Source organism: Vicia villosa, linkage group LG3, assembly GCF_029867415.1.
Source record: "Vicia villosa cultivar HV-30 ecotype Madison, WI linkage group LG3, Vvil1.0, whole genome shotgun sequence".
NCBI classification, from domain to species: domain Eukaryota; kingdom Viridiplantae; phylum Streptophyta; class Magnoliopsida; order Fabales; family Fabaceae; genus Vicia; species Vicia villosa.
Genome location: NC_081182.1, coordinates 141,141,916 through 141,158,623, shown reverse-complemented (window position 1 = coordinate 141,158,623; position 16,708 = coordinate 141,141,916). Strand labels below are relative to the sequence as shown.

Below are 16,708 nucleotides of genomic sequence, written 5' to 3'. Positions count from 1 at the left end.
TTGCAATTTCCCTTTCAGGAAATATATAAAGAGTATGCACAAATCAGCGCTCAGAAGCTTTGACTCAGAAGGTTCAGCATGCAACATCAGAACGTGGTCTGGCAAGACATCAGAAGATGGTCAAAGCAGAATCAGAACATGGGTCTATGGAAGCATCAGAAGAACTTGAGTTCAGAAGCAGAAGCATTGAAGTTCTCATGGTATCACGCTCAGAAGCTCTTCAAGGTCAGAAGACAAGAAGATGCTTTGCACCAAGCTGTTTGACTCTGATGATATTCAAACGTTGTATACACAAACATCAGATCATAAGGAAGTACAAGATGGCAGGCTACGCTGACTGACAAAAGGAATGTTAGAAGCTATTAAAGGCAACGTCAGTAGACACAACGTAAACAAGGCTCGAGGTAGTTGACAAAAGAGTGAAACATTAAATGCAATGCTGTACGGAATACGCAAAGCATTAAATGCTCCCAACGGTCATCTTCTCAAGTGCCTATAAATATGAAGTTCTGATGAGAAGCAAGGTTACCGATTCTGACGAATTCTGTGAATACAAACTTGCTGAAACGCTGTTCAAATCAAAGCTCACAAACTTCATCTTCATCAAAGCTCACTACATTGCTGTTGTAATATATTAGTGAGATTAAGCTTAAACCTTAAGAGAAATATCACTGTTGTGATTATAGCTTTTCAGAAGCATTGTAATACTCTTAGAATTGATTACATTAATTTGTAAGTAACTAGAGTGATCAAGTGTGATCAGGATACTCTAGGAAGTCTTAGCTTGTGTCTAAGCAGTTGTAACTAGAGTGATCACGTGGTGGTCAGGATACTCTAGAAAGTCTTAGCTTGTGTCTAAGCAATTGTTCCTGGAGTGATCAGGTTGTGATCAGGATACTCTAGAAGACTTAGTCGCGGGCTAAGTGGAAAACCATTGTAATCTGCTGAGATTAGTGGATTAAATCCTCAGGTGAGGTAAATCACTCCAAGGGGGTGGACTGGAGTAGTTTAGTTAACAACGAACCAGGATAAAAATAGCTGTGCAATTTGTTTTTATCGTTCAAGTTTTTAGACTACACTTATTCAAACCCCCCCTTTCTAAGTGTTTTTCTATCCTTCAGTATGATTGATTATTGAATGATGCTGGGATATGTACATACTTAATTGGTGATGATAACAATGAGTTGTGCTAAGATGATATTGTTCATCGAATCGGTGAAGATGGTAAGTATGTTATATGTTGCATGCATTCATAATCATCTTTTGGTGGCTGAATCCAGGTGATGTTATGGATCAGTGATGGCATTATTCCCATTGTGTGAAATTAGTGCTGGCAGGGTCGTATCTCGGTGATGTTTAGATCGGTCAGATGAGTTAATCCCATGACGAATTGGTACCACATGCATAGTGTCAGTGCATTGCATTTATATTGTTATAACATGATTGGAAGAATTCTAGTGTTATTTCACGGTGATGTGATTGATTGCATTTTGTATTGTTGGTGAATATTTCTGAAAGTCTGAATACATTGCAGTTGAGTGAATTATATGCTTATGATGTTTTGTCATTATGAACTGATAATATAGTTTAATTGTGAAATGTCTCACCCTTACTTTTTACATTTTTCAGATTGAAGAGTAGCGGCTTTAGCTTGGTGTGAATAGCTTATAGGCTAGTCCATCTAGTTGTAGCGTCGGTGTCATGCTCTGATTTGTAACACTGGGGAACGCTAGTTTAGAGTTGTTTGATATACTCTTATTTCTGTTGGTTTTGGATTATGTTTTTATTTGGTTTATGCATCGATGAGGATTATGCTATTCCGTTTTAATTTAATTCCGCTGTGTTGAACATGATTTATTGAAATTGGTATTTCGTTCCTTGTGAAGCATGACAATCTATATGATGTATCGTTTAATTTGAATTGTGACATCCTTGAATTCATGTTTACTCTGAATATTTTATTAATTGCCGCAGGGGTTTAGAAGGATGTTACATGTTGGTTGTTAACGGTGGCGATGCTAAAATCTTCATCGTTATCGATGAGGTTTTAGGCTTATTCCGTCATTATTTCCGTCGTAAGTTACGTTCCGGGCATGAGGTAACTCAGGTTCCAGTTGAAGCTCTTTCTTTTCTGGAAAATGCATGCGTTTTTTTGGTGAATCTAGATGATTTTTCCGATAGAGCTTCAACCAGAGTCTAGGTTTGAATAGCTTACCTACTAGAAGTGAGCTTTTTAATAGAGGTCTAAGGCATTTGTTGAGTGGTAACTTGTATTCTCTTTGCAATAAGGTGAATGAATCGGTTCAACATTTGTTTCTTGCTTGTAGTAGAACTGGTATGGTGTGTAGGGAGGTGTTGAGATGGTTGGCTGGTGGTGCAGCGAGTGGGACGATGCAGGTTGGTGTTCTAGTGGATGATTCAATGATTCCGCTTCTAGTGCAGCTCATAGAAAGGTTATGTGGTTCATAAATTTTTCTTTTTTGCTTTCTTTTGGTTGTTAGTTTGTTGGTGTTTGGTTAAGTAAGAATAAAGTGGTTTTTAATGATTATGTTGGAATAATAGAGATATTTTGTCTTTGATTAAATCGCTTGGTTGAGATTGAATTTCCATATTATCGAAAGGTAGACTTGATTTAGTTAGAGAAGTTTAGATTTACAATCAAAATGTTGGAGCTAATTATTTTTGTTGTTAAAGGTCGTTTTCTTCTATATTATTTGTTGGTTTATCTTTGTATTGGATTTAGCACCCTGTGTGCTTCATTAATGCAATTTCTTATAAAAACAATAATCCTAACTTTCTCTTTATATATAAATATTTCTTATAAATATGCTAAAGTGGATTCCTTGTAGGATATATATAATCAATTTTAACCTAATATTTCTCAGGTTTTTTTATCAAAGGTTTTTGGAAGAGAGATGAAAAGATATTTTAAATAAATTTATTTATATCATTTTTTATAAAGAGAGGATGGGAGGGGAGGTGAGACGAGTTGATCAGAATCTTTCTTAAAGTAATTTTTGAAAGTTGAGAAAAACACAAGAAAAGGGGATTTGAATTGGGTTTTCAAAAACTTTTTCTTTTAGAAATCTTATTCACTCAAACAATCAAGATAAATAAGATAAGAGAGAAGGAAGAATGACACTTTCAGTTTATACAAGTTCACCTTAAACAAGTCTAATATTAATCCACTAATCTTGAAAGATTACAAACAACCTCTAAGAGTCTAGAAAGATACCTTAGCCCTCTCAAGTATACAGACTAACAACCTAGTCCCCTAATAAAAACAAATCTCAAAATATTTACAAAAGAAAGTATCGACAAATAGTGCTTCTAAATAAGGAAATGAAATAAATTTTAAGAACAAATGTTTACACACAAATAATGAGCGAAAACTTTGTGTTCTCGAGATTCTCTTGAAGTAAATATCTCTCTTTGGAGTGTTTTGATTAGTATCTCTCAAGTGTGTTTCTCTTGCTTTCTCTTTCACGTTGATGTTTATGTTCAGTAATTCAGTTGATTAGCAAACTCTTCAACGGAGTATTGCTTCTATATATAGCACCTAAAAGTAGACCATTGAGAAGGACAAAACGCCTCTTTCAAGCCTGCTGCCATAACGGCTTCTATGAGATCGTTGGAGACAAAGAGTACACAATTCGTACAAGCGTTGCACCATAGTGGAATTCGTACTGTTGTACCATTTATCTTCATGTGCAAGTTTCTGATCTGAAGGAGATCATGTTACGTGAATAATCCAAGAGTATCAGAGTCTTCAAAGTCAGAATCTTGTCTTCAGAGTTGAACGCAACAACTTATCTAAATAACATATCTTGATTTCTAAGCAGGAAGCAAAAAATTATCTTAGAAACACATAGAAATCCTTTCTAATGAACGTTCAGCTTTCTTCTTAACTACTGATGTTTCTTTAGAAATATATGATAGTTCTTCTGAGGTGTGTCAGCGCTGATTATGATGATCTTTTCAGATAACTATCCGAAATCAAATAAATATTATATCTGCAAACTTTGAGAAACTGTAAGAGTACAAAAATTATTACATATAAAATATATGTATTATTATCATCATCAAAATTTAGAGGTTAAATTTATAATTAAATCTTGTTCTAACAATTTTTATTTGCATTTAAAAGGAGAGGAGTCATGTTAAAACATAAATTATCACAACAATATTACTTTGAATTTTTTTCTATTAAAATTTTAAATTATTTTACTTCGAAAAATAAAAATTTAGGTTATGTTTTTTGTCCAACTTCTCTTTTATTTTTTTAGCGTTGGAGTTTTCTTTTATGCTATTATAATTTTGCTTCTAACTAATCTAAAATTTATTTCAATCAATTTTATCTTTATATATATATTTTTTAACTTTAACTCTTTATTTATTTATTTATTTACTTTTCCTTACTTTTTTTAAAGACAAATTCGTTATTTTATGATACAATGACTCAATTCTTTTTAATATTTATTTTCAATATTTTATTACTATAATCAAATTTCTTTTATTTTTAATTATTTTATTTATTTCATTTTTATTCATTATATAATATCTATACAATGGTAGTATATGACTATATGAGTTATACATTATATACTTTAATTATATAATTATTTTATGAAACTAAATGAATTAACGAGATCAAAAAAATGGTTCAATAATAATTAATCTAATTAATCATTTAATAATAATTTTATGATATTTATGAATTTTTATTTACAATTTAAAATACTTTAAAATATAGGAAATATTGAATATTTGTATTTGATTATTTATATTCTTTATGAATGAATTTTTTTTCAAAATATCCTCAAAAACTGTTTTTATTTAACACAAGCATTTTAAAATTTTAAGGATAAAAAGAATAAATTAGATTTAAAATCTCTCCCCTCCACTTTTAAATTAAATATATATTTAATTAAAATTTATCTCTCTCATTCCTGTCCGTCTTTTAAGATAAATATATATTTAATTAAAATACCATCTCTCTTCTCTCCCTTCCATTTCTTCGCCCCTCCATTTTCTCTATCTCCATAAAAAAATTTCTTCTTCCCTCTCATCAGTTCAACCAAGTTGACCATAAATACATTATTAAATAAGTCTTACTAAAAATTTTATATATTTGTTTGAAATCCTAATTATTTCATTTTAACACTTCCTTTGTTTTTAATAGTGGGCCTTGAAAATGACTAATAAAATTTGTCCATGTTAGCTAAAGCAACCCTCTTGAAAATACTCTAACTCATCAAGTGTTATTGGTTAGAAATTGTCAAGAAAATTTAATGTGATTATACAGCTAAATTTGAGACACCATGATTAAGGGTGGGCACAAAGGAATCATTGCACTCATCAAAAGGTTATTGTCAAATTCCTTTCTTCTTTAGAACAATATTGTGGTCCTCAAAAAAGAAACTTATAGGATTCAAATTTCCTTGTATGTTGTGATGTGAGGTAACCTAGACATACAATATAGCCTTAATAGCACCATTAAACTGGCTGGCATGGCCAAACTTTGCATTTAAAGTTCATAAAAAATGATGGGCTTTGAAGAAACACATATAGCTAGTGTATAAAATGGAGGTTTTCTAGGGTTAGGAAAACTATGCAATGAATAGAGACCTCTAACACATCAAACTTAGGAACCTACCGCCATCCTATTTTCTTACAAAGTTTAGTATTTAGCCATGTGACCGATAAATCTAAGAGGGTTAATCTCACTGGTCATTAACGAATGATTCATTTGAAATTTTGCATAAATTAATCTGATACAACAATTATTAGCACATAGTAAAATTTACATTTGAACTCTTGAGAAGAGTACACTATTAAAATCCAAGCCTGCGAATCTCGTGGGAAGTAACCAACCTGTTTAATTTTTGTTTCTAGAAGTCTTTCTTGCAATGTGTATTGTTTTTTGTATGTGTACCTAAGTGGAGTTCATTGCATTTATATACTTTTTCATATTTGTACTTTTTGTTTTTTTGTACATCATGATTAAAAAAAATTCATTGTGTTTTAAAACTTGACAGTTGATTGAGGTATGATCTCATGGTCCACATAATACTGGAAAATTTTATCTAGTACTTAAAACCAATTATTAGACAGAATGAAGAAAGAGTTGAGACATTGGGAATAATAATTATTGCTTGATATGAATACTACTTTATGATTATGTTATATATGCATATGGAAGAACATGCAACATTTGTCTCAACAATATTGCTCTATTCATACTATATAATGTCGCCAGATTTTCATTGAGCAATTGAAACAGAAATCTTCTAAAGAGGTTCAAGATTTTTTGTTCCAATTAACAAAGATTCAATATATATGGTAGTGTTTAGAATATATACAAAATTACATAGTACAATTTAAATTAATAGTAACAGAAATTAAACTTAGGTAGTAGGTACTCAAGGGGGATTTGGCTAACAGTTTTGAGAAGGATGGTATGATTTTTTAAGTAGATTTTGTGAAGGCTTAAGATTTAGAGGTTTCTTGAAAATAGGATGATTAGATATGACTTCTAGAAAGTTTGCGGGTTTTGATAAATAGAAAATAAAAAATGAAAATAGCTCCTCAAAGAAAAGAGAATATATCCATAGGACATATCTTATGAGAATGACATATTTATATGAGAATGTGAGAATGAATATGAACCATTGGATTTTAAAATAAATGGTAGAGATTATGGGTGAATTTTTTTTCTCTATCCTACATTTTGAAATAAATTATGTAGGAGAGAGAAAAAAAAGATTCATTCATAATCTCCACCATTTATTTTAAACTCCAATGGTTCAGATTAATTCTCACATTCTCATATGATATGCCATATATATATATATATATATATATATATATATATATATATATATATATATATATATATATATATATATATATATATATATATATATATATATATGAAGGTGGAGAAAAACACAAGAAAATGGGGGATTGAATTGTGTTCTTTATCAATTAAAAATCTCTTTTTTTAAATTTCTTTTCTTTCTTATCTTATCTTATCTTATCTTCTGGATATGCTTTTATCATTGCGGAAGCATGTTTGGAATAGTGTTGACCAATGAGATGTTCAATTTTACTTCTTTGTACCATCAGAACTTCTGACTTACTCAGTACAGTTCTAAGGATATTCTGCGTGAAGTGTTCTAAGTTAAAATGAATTGTACAGAAAGTATAAGACACATTTATTTTTATCCTGGTACACCTTCTGAATAAGGCTACCTCCAGTCCACCTTCTTCAGGTGATTTGCATCTCAACAGAGGTCTTAATTCACTATAACCAAATCATGATTACAACTGCGTGATCCTCCGTCGTGACTAACCATCCTGCACAACCAACTACTGTGACTTACCATCTAGACAATGACACGTTCATTGATCTCCATGAGATATAACGTCCATTGACTCAGGCACCCTGCACAACAACGCGTTGTGACTAACTCTGCACAACAACACGTTGTGACTAACCCCGCACAAGCCAATTGCTTGTGACTAACTTCTGATGATGAAGCGTTCAGTGATCTCAACGAGATATAACGTTCATCTATCTTCTGGAGATTGTAGGTGTGCTTCTTAATTAAGCAGATGATCTCCTATTCTAAATACGTATGCTTACGATACACTGACTAATAATCACTTCTGGTGGCTAAACAATCAATCAGAAGTTTCTAAGCTATAACACACTGCATGTAACAACTCTATGTGTTTTACATTTTAAATACAAGAATAAAATATCTTGCAGTCTTCTATTCTTCAACTTCTGGATGAGATCTTCTTCTTCTGAAAGCAGATTTAGAACATCAGCTCTTTTGTTGATTGCTTATGGCTTGTAGATCTTCATCTTCTTCTTGAGTACTGATCATAAAGCTTGTAACAACTGATAACATATTGATTAACATTGGTAAACATGAAACACTGTACGAGCAACAACTCAGTGTATTCTGTTTCCCCTGCTTTTCAACATGATCAATTAATTCTTGATAGAGTATTCTTGGATGTCTTCTAACTCCAATGGAGGATACAACTTAATAACAGATTTTCTTCTCCACCCTTTGACAGTTTCCTCATGGTAGGCATATGATGTATATCTCAATATTTAATCATTATACACATAGTGTATGTTGCCTCTAATGGAGCAATTTGATTAGTTTGTAAGCTTTCACGTTCATGCTCTCCATTTCCATCTTTCTTCATATAGGCATGTGTTTAGTGTATAACAACACTGTGGATTGATCACATACATAGTATGCGTTGCCTCTTGTGTATCTTCTGATGTGTGTTTTCTTTCTCACACATTTTCTCTATTTTGTAAGGTACAGGCATATGATAAGTGCATTTCAACACTGTTGCTTGTCACATACATAGTATGTGTTGCCTCTTGTATCTTCTTATGCATGTCTTCATATTTCTTCAGTTTGATGTACATGCTCAGCTGCTTCATCTACAGATGCAAAGATGCACTCTGCAGATTCTTTCTTCTTGTTTTGTGCAGAATATATCTTTTGGTTGCACACTTCTTCTTATCTCCATGGATGATCCTCACTGAATATTTTCTTTTTCTCTCCGGATCCATTCAAGGGATGGATGATCACTCACTCTCTATTCTGGATGGATAGGTGGATGCCACACCATACATTCAGGTTTGAAGTTTGATTCTATTTATAGCTTGATGAGTGGTTACCGTTGGAATGTAGCCGTTGCATTCTGGTTGAAGATGGTTTTTGAATGCTATGCTTTGATTGGCTGCATGTGTTTGTGACAGAGCCTTATCTCAAACAAAATGATAACTGTTGATAGCTTGCTTCTAAGGATTAACTTGTCTTCCCAACGCGCTGCATGTGGCTTACTTCTTTAATCAATCTTGGGAGTTGTTCCTTTTAAGTGTTGTATCCGTTTTCCACTTGATGATGTTTGTAACGGTTCTTCCATTGACTCTAAGCTTTTTGTATTTTATTTAATCTGTATGCTGAGCTGTAGATTCTTCATTGGTTCACAAGTGACTCTTTTGTTGTTTGCGTTTTGAATGTCACTGCATTGTAACTTCAGAACTTTTAACATCAGAACTTCTGATCACTAGTGCAAAAAGAACAATATAATTTGAAAATTTACACCCGATATCCTAAAAACGGGTGTAAATAAGAAATACGGTGGCAATTTTGTAAATATAGTGTTATTTTAAGTATTAGTACGTGACAATTTACACCTTATTTTAAAAATAATGGGTGTAAATTAAAAATATTATTATTATCAAATCCCAATTACTCCCGTTAAATTTAAAACGGGTGTAAATTTAAATTGATTAAAAAAATTATTTTTTAAAAGTAGAGCTTATTTTTCAAAAGCTATTTTTTCAAAACCAGGAAAAAAAGCCCATAAACGTAAGCGTTTTTCCTAAAAGCAGAGCTTATTTTTCAAAAGCTATTTTTTTCTCTCATCTTCCTCACATAACAACAACAGTTCACCCAAACTCTTCATCTAGTTACCAACAATCGGATTCAGTTTTCGATTTGGAATTGTTTCAATTTCAGTTTCGCGGTTCTATTTGAGCTTCACGGCTATGTTTGGTGTTCGCGAAGGTTTTTTGTTCATAATCCAATTGCCACTCAGTTCTATTATGCTTCGAGTTTGGAGGTTTCAACTCAGTGTGGAGTTTGGATTCGAGCAGAGCTTTTTCAAGGTTCATATTTTGCATTCGAGCCAAGTTTCCGATACATGTTTGTTTTGATTTCAAATCAAGTTTTGTTTCAGAATTTGATTTATGTTTTTGACTCAATTACGGAACTACTACAGTTTGATTGTGATTTGATTTCGGTGCAGATTTTGGTTCAAGTTAAAATTAAAGCTAGTATGCAACATCATAAAGCTAAAATGGAACAGCGCTTACCAGTTGAAATGAAGTAAAATGCAGATTTTGTCCTTGCTTGCAAGGTGTTCAATGAAATGTTCCAACTAGATTCTTTCTTCTTTTTATTCAGTTTTGATTTTCTTTTTTTTTTATTTATTCTTGTCTATAACAGACACCAAAATAGATATATTCCTCCATGATAAATTTCTTGTTTCTTACTTAGCTACTAGAATTGGAAACTTATGATTACGAAGAATTTGTACTTTGGATTTGTGTCAATGTTTACTTACCATTTGAATACAAATTTTGGGTATTGATGTGAGATTGTTTTTATCACTAATCTACAACAAAGTATTATGCACATTACGGTGAGTTTCCTTTTCATAGTTGTAAACACTTTTCATATGGCTTGCTTGCTTGCTTCAAATATATAAGGCTTCATTTTCTGAATAGAAAAAACCCTGTCTGCAATAGATGAGAAAAGAATAGTTTCACGAGTGATGGGTTCAGGATGAATAGATGGTAGTTTTGATCTAGTATGTGTTGTCAAATGGTCCATATAGCGGTGCTACCACCTCGACCTCGTGGCAGAATTTTTGCGAAAAAACCGCTATTGCTCTGCGATATGTTATTTAGCACGTAGTTTTGTCATGTCAAATAGTGTCTACCACACTAGATCCAATAAAGACACCTGTAGGAAATCAAAGCTTACACTGATGTCGTCAATCCAAACATGATCGTATACATTACACTCGAAAACATTTTCTCAAATTGATACATGAGTGTTTTATTGGCTTAAATTTAGTATCTATCAGAATGACTTATAAGCTATTTTTATTTTATATAAATTTGACTTTGATATTGTGTCTGCAGTGTTGCACAGATATGGAGGCGGGCTTATGAAAGGAGAAATCAGAGACGGTGTTTCTGTTGTTGCCTCTGATGCAAAACAAGGAGTGTCATCAAAAAATCACGCTGATAATATGGTTGCATCAACTCCACCTATAGTTCATTCATATGTTTATCATATTGGAGTCCCTTCACATAGACCTTCCATTGTGAGTCAGAAGCCAGGACAGAGAGCTCATCATAAGTGGGAAGGTCCAGATAAAATCAGTAGGATATACTGCGATTGGATCGACGACTTCAACTAGAGGTATAATAACTTATATTCCCAATCTTGGAAACATGGAAATGGGGACTTATGTAATCACCATGTTGCTGAATAAGCTATGAGTATCATTCCCATCTTGTTATATCATCTATAATGTCTTGTGTGATCCATCCTTAGCTTCCAGCACTTGTAGCACTTTGTTCAATTCGCAGATTATTGTTCTGTGCACTTCTCTTTGGTGAAGGATTAATCTTCTTTTTATGTTTTTGTTTCAGTTTTGTGTAACAAGGGCTTCCTTGTTTGTGCATCAGACTGCGATGCGTCTATTATTGTTCTTTAGTTAGCTCATGTCCTATCTCTGTTACCTCATGTTTGAAAAAGGGGAAGAAGAAAATATTGAGGTGTTATTTGAACTCTAATTTCGTTTTCTTTTATCTGTTTGGCCATATATATGTTTTAAATTGGCAAAAGCTTCCAACTTATTTTTGTTGTTTCAAACCCAATGAAGCACGAACGTCAATACGAACACGACACAGACACTCGGCCACCAGACACTCCGATACTGATATCAATGCAGCCAAATTTCGGACAACCAATTCTCGGGAAAGATACCCAATTTATTCAGAACTGGACTAATATCAATACGCTGTATGCACTCTCCTTTTTTATTTTTAATTTTCCTCAAATATAATTGTATTTGTATTGCTTGAATTCAAAAGAGAAAATTATTCATGGTTACTTTACTTTTGACAGAATAATTCAAGGGAGTGGATTAAGTGGACCAATTCCTTCCAAAATTTCACTTTTGAGAAACGTAACTGACTTGTATATATGAAATTTTATATTCCGATAAAGCATGGGATGGAGTTTAACTTTCATTTTAATTGTGTGACTTTTAGTGTAAATTTGTCAAGTTCAGGAGGACATGTTTGTCCTAGACTTAATTACTCATGAACCAAATCAGCATTAAATGATACATGTCTTCTCTTTAATCCAAAATGTAATAAAACTTATGTATGTGCTCTTTTTAAATAAATGTTAGAGTTTCTATATTTTGTTTTAAAATTCATTGTTAATATGGCACTGTGTTATTGCACCCATGTATTTGCTCTTAGCTTCATTACTACCTAAAATATTGGCTCTGATTTTTAATCTTATTTTTCATTGTTCATGTCTAATGGCCAGATACAACATCCAAGATTGCATTTGAATAGGTTCGACATGGTGATTGCACCTAAGCATGACTATTATCCTCTGACTCCACAAAGACAAGAACAAGTTCCTAGGATTATTCAAAGTTGGATAACTCCACGTGATCCTCCTGATAGTCATGTGGTATGTATAATGTGCATATGATATGGCCATAAATAGCTTGTTGCTTTGACGAAGAAACTATGATTTTACTTTATCTTAGCCCTTGTTAATTGCTAAGACTTTATGTGGTAATGTACACTCAGGTTCTCACAACTGGGGCCTTACATCAAATAGATTTCACTTCAATACGTAGTGCTGCTGCTACTTGGCATGATGAATTTTCACATGTTCACAGGCCCTTGCTCGCTGTCAACATTGGAGGACCAACAAGTAATTTCCATTTGTGAATTTAATCCTTTGATATCTAGTAAAACTTTGAGGAAAAGGATTTAAGATTTCATAACCACAATGGCCAATATTTTTTGATTATTTGACTAATTTCCATAATTGATTTAGGTAACTGTAGATATGGTGGAGACCTTGCAAAGTAGTTAGTAGCCTCTTTGCTCAGTGTTCTTACTAGTTGTGGGAGTGTTAGAATACCCTTTACAGAGAAGACTCCTCAAAAAGTATGGTCAATCCTTAAGTTTCTCAAAATATTATCACCCGGCAACACTTTCGTTTTCCACTCACTTTTTATTCCTTCTCTGTGGTCTTTTAAACAGGTGGCCAATATTAAAGTGAAAGAACTTGGAAATAATCCAAAAGTTTATATTTGGGACGGGCAAGGTAAAAATTTATTTAGGTTTCAAATAGATTATTTACTCCTTTAAATATTTTAAAAAGATATTGAGTGGTTAAACTGACAATAACATACCACTTTCAGGACCTAACCCACATATGGGCCATCTAGCTTGGGCTGATGCATTTGTTGTCATAGCTGATTCTGTTAGTATGATAAGTGAAGCTTGCAGCACAGGGTAAGCTTGTGAATAAGTATTTCTAAAATTAACACTAATTTAAATACTTTCTCTTGGTTCAAGTATTTTATATTATGATAATAAACTATTTTGTTTGTTCCACAGAAAGCCCGTTTACGGTGTGGGGTCTGAGCGTTGTAAATGGAAGTTTGCCGAATTTCACAAATCATTGAGAGAGCAGGGAGTTGTAGCTAGTTTATCCTTCTCTGTTTTGTAGCTAGTTTTTTGTTTCCTATAATGATGATTGTGGCTTGCTTCGTTGTCGGTCATTTCTAGGTTTTCCGAAAGGATGATATAGCCAGTCTTGATAGGAAGGAGTTGTTTAAGAACACTTTGAGAAAAGCAGCTTATGCATGGAAAAAGATTATTGAGCTTCGTCTTACGGAAAAGGAAGCTAATAAGCTTAGAAACTTTGTGGATCAGCCTGCTTTTACAGATCTTCATTGGGTATAATTCTAATTAATTTATGGTACTATGGTATACGTGAGGCAGGCAATTGTGGCTGATGCATCGACTGCTTTGTCACGAGCAGTTTGCATTGCTACTAGATATAGTGCTGTTCGAAGACAGTTTGGGTCTCAGAATGGTAGTCTTGAAACACAGGTAAGGTTTAAAACATATGGATGCAAGTATGTTGCTTGTCAAAGAATTCATAGTTTTTAGATATTTTGCTTATGGAAATTTTTTCAATAAGTAAATATATGCCAATTCATTTTAATTTGATTGTGTAAATTTAGGTAGTTTTCTTTTCACCAACAATTTTTTTTCAATAAGGATAAATTTTTTAAGAAATTAGAGGTTTGTTGTGTGGCTCTGAATTACTATATAATGAATAATTTTGTAGACTTTGCTTGAGAAGATGAAGTCGGTGTACACGAATGTAGAAGGTCTTCCTCCGGAGCGAATTATGGAAAGCAATTGCTTCTCCAGGGCGTGGTATTTTGGCCATGGATGAATCCAATGCTACATGTGGAAAGCGGTTGGATTCAATTGGACTAGAGAACACCGAAGCTAACCGTCAAGTATGGCGTAAAATTATATATGAAGAAAGTGTTATGACTTGGTTAAAATATAATTTTTATGTGTATGATTTTATAGTACTTGAAATATTATGAATGCACATGATTTTGTATACTTTTTGGTTAATATTAAAAATATTTTGACTTAGTTAAAATATGATTTTTATGTGTATGATTTTATAGTATTTGCAATATTATGACTGAAAATGAAATATAACTAAATGGTGTATATTAAGTAGGGTGTAAATAGATTTAAATATAATATAATTGTTCATTCATAAATGACGTATTTACACCCGATTTTTATTAAAATAGGGTGTAATTAAGAAGGTATCTACACCCAATTTTAATTAAAACAGGGTGTAATTAAAACGTAATTACGCCCAATTACACCCGATTTTTATCAAAATAGGGTGTAATTAAAACGTAGTTACGCTCAATTACACCCGATTTTTATTAAAACAGGGTGTAATTAAAACGTAGTTACGCTCAATTACACCCGATTTTTATTATAACGGGGTGTAATTAAAAACGTAATTACGACCAATTACACCCGATTTTTATTAAAACAGGGTGTAATTAAAAACGTAATTACACCCGATTTTTATTAAAATAGGGTGTAATTAAAAACGTAATTACGCCCAATTACACCCGATTTTTGTTAAAATAGGGTGTAACATAGAACATATTTACACCCGATATTCTTAAAATAGGGAGTAATTACGGACGTATTTACACCCGTTTTACACCCGTTTTAAACGGGTGTAAATGCGTTAGACATTTCTCACCCTGTGGATATACACCCGATTTTTATTAAAAATAATGGGTGTAAACTTAATAAAAAACGGGTGTAAATTAACATTTTTGTACTAGTGGATCTTTCCTCTTGCGTGATCTTCTGATATAGCAAAACTTCTTGTATATGATCTTTCTGTTTGATTCTTTGAAGCTTGTCTGATACTCTTTCTAATATTTCTGAGTTTGATGTATGTGATCATTAATGTTGTTTGTTCTTCTGAATAGGCTTGTTTTCCATCTTTGCTTGTTTGCTTCTTGATCTGCTTACTTTGGCAGTTTGATGTGTTCTGGATCAGAACATCTGATGACTGATGTCTTGGCTTCGTTAATCTTCTGGATGCTTGGTTCTTCATGTTTTCTTTCATATTTGAGTCAGTTTCTGATGTTGTCTTTGTACTCTTTTTCTAATGAATCTTGTTTAAGGCCTATAGCATAATATCTACACACTAAATGAAACCATTAGTAATAAAATTGTTGCTTCAGAATACATATGTTTGCTTTTCATCAAAACTAGATTCTGAACATAGATTCTCAATCTTGTTCTAACAATCTCCCCCTTTTTGATGATGAAAAAAACTATGTATTTTGATGGAACAATTTTATGAGGTGATAATAATTCAGCAAGTATATTTCATCCTCTTTAATATGTGTTCATTCGAGCAGTTTATTTTTCAGCAACTTGTTCATCAAAATCTATTATTCTTTCTCCCCCTTTTTGTCATAATCAAAAAGCTTTTACGAGGGTTGATGGGATTGAGCAGACTAGGTTCAATGAGATGATTTCTCCCCCTGAGCCAGATATTCATATAAACTTTGTTTAGAAGCTCCCCCTAAACTAGATTATCCTATGAATTACAACTCTCCCTCAGATAAGCTCTTGTTTGGCTTTTGAGAAGATTCTTAATTTTTTTGACTGTTTTATGCGTGCATCTTCACAACAGTTCTATCAGAGCATTCCTTAGACCTCAAATTTTAGCCTATTTAGAATGTATATTTTAACGCTTAGAGAAGAGTGTTTAAAGATAGGTTTGAACATAACAGTTTAAAGCTTAATCCGGAACTAAATCATGAATTTTAACAAACAGACCATAAAATTAATTTAAGAGATTAAGCAAATTCTGCAATAAAAAACTCATGACATTCATAGCTAGACATGATATTACTCCTAGCTAGTGTTGTTTGCGCAAGGTTAGAGAGGATTCCAATTTTCTCAATTAGTTCTGAGATGACTCACCCATAGGGAATGTAGCAAGTATCCTGAGAGTTTCTGGAATATTTTGCAGCTTCCTTCAGATGAGTGAAGATGACGGCTGGCAGATTTAGCTTATAAGCATGACGAAAGCAGAGGACTAGACATTTTTCTCGCGTGGTTAGAGTATTTAGGCAGAACCTTCGAGGCATAATGTTTGACATGACAAACAGGACCCAGGCTGTGTATATGGGCTTCAGATTAGTTGAGTTATTGTCGAAACGTTTGAGGGTGACTAGAAGTTTGGAAATCTTAACGATTTCTTCTCTATCAAGGTGATCAAAGAATTCTTAGGGCGTAAGATTTCGATTGGATGGACACTGAATTGCAATAGCAATAGACTCCTTTGTAATCACAATTTTGGAGTTGAATATGTAAGACATAATGCTTTGTCCATCACAGCTGACGGAAGCATGTAGCCAGAAGTTCTTAACAAGGTTAGGGTAAATGGGTTTGTTAAGGATTTCCTTGTATCCA

The 16,708-nt window shown here is 32.8% G+C and overlaps 1 pseudogene; it reads left to right on the top strand.

Moving 5' to 3' along the window:
- Positions 1-9,422: 9,422 nt before the first annotated feature.
- On the top strand, positions 9,423-13,887 carry LOC131656741 (mitochondrial fission protein ELM1-like; annotated as a pseudogene).
- Positions 13,888-16,708: the final 2,821 nt, after the last annotated feature.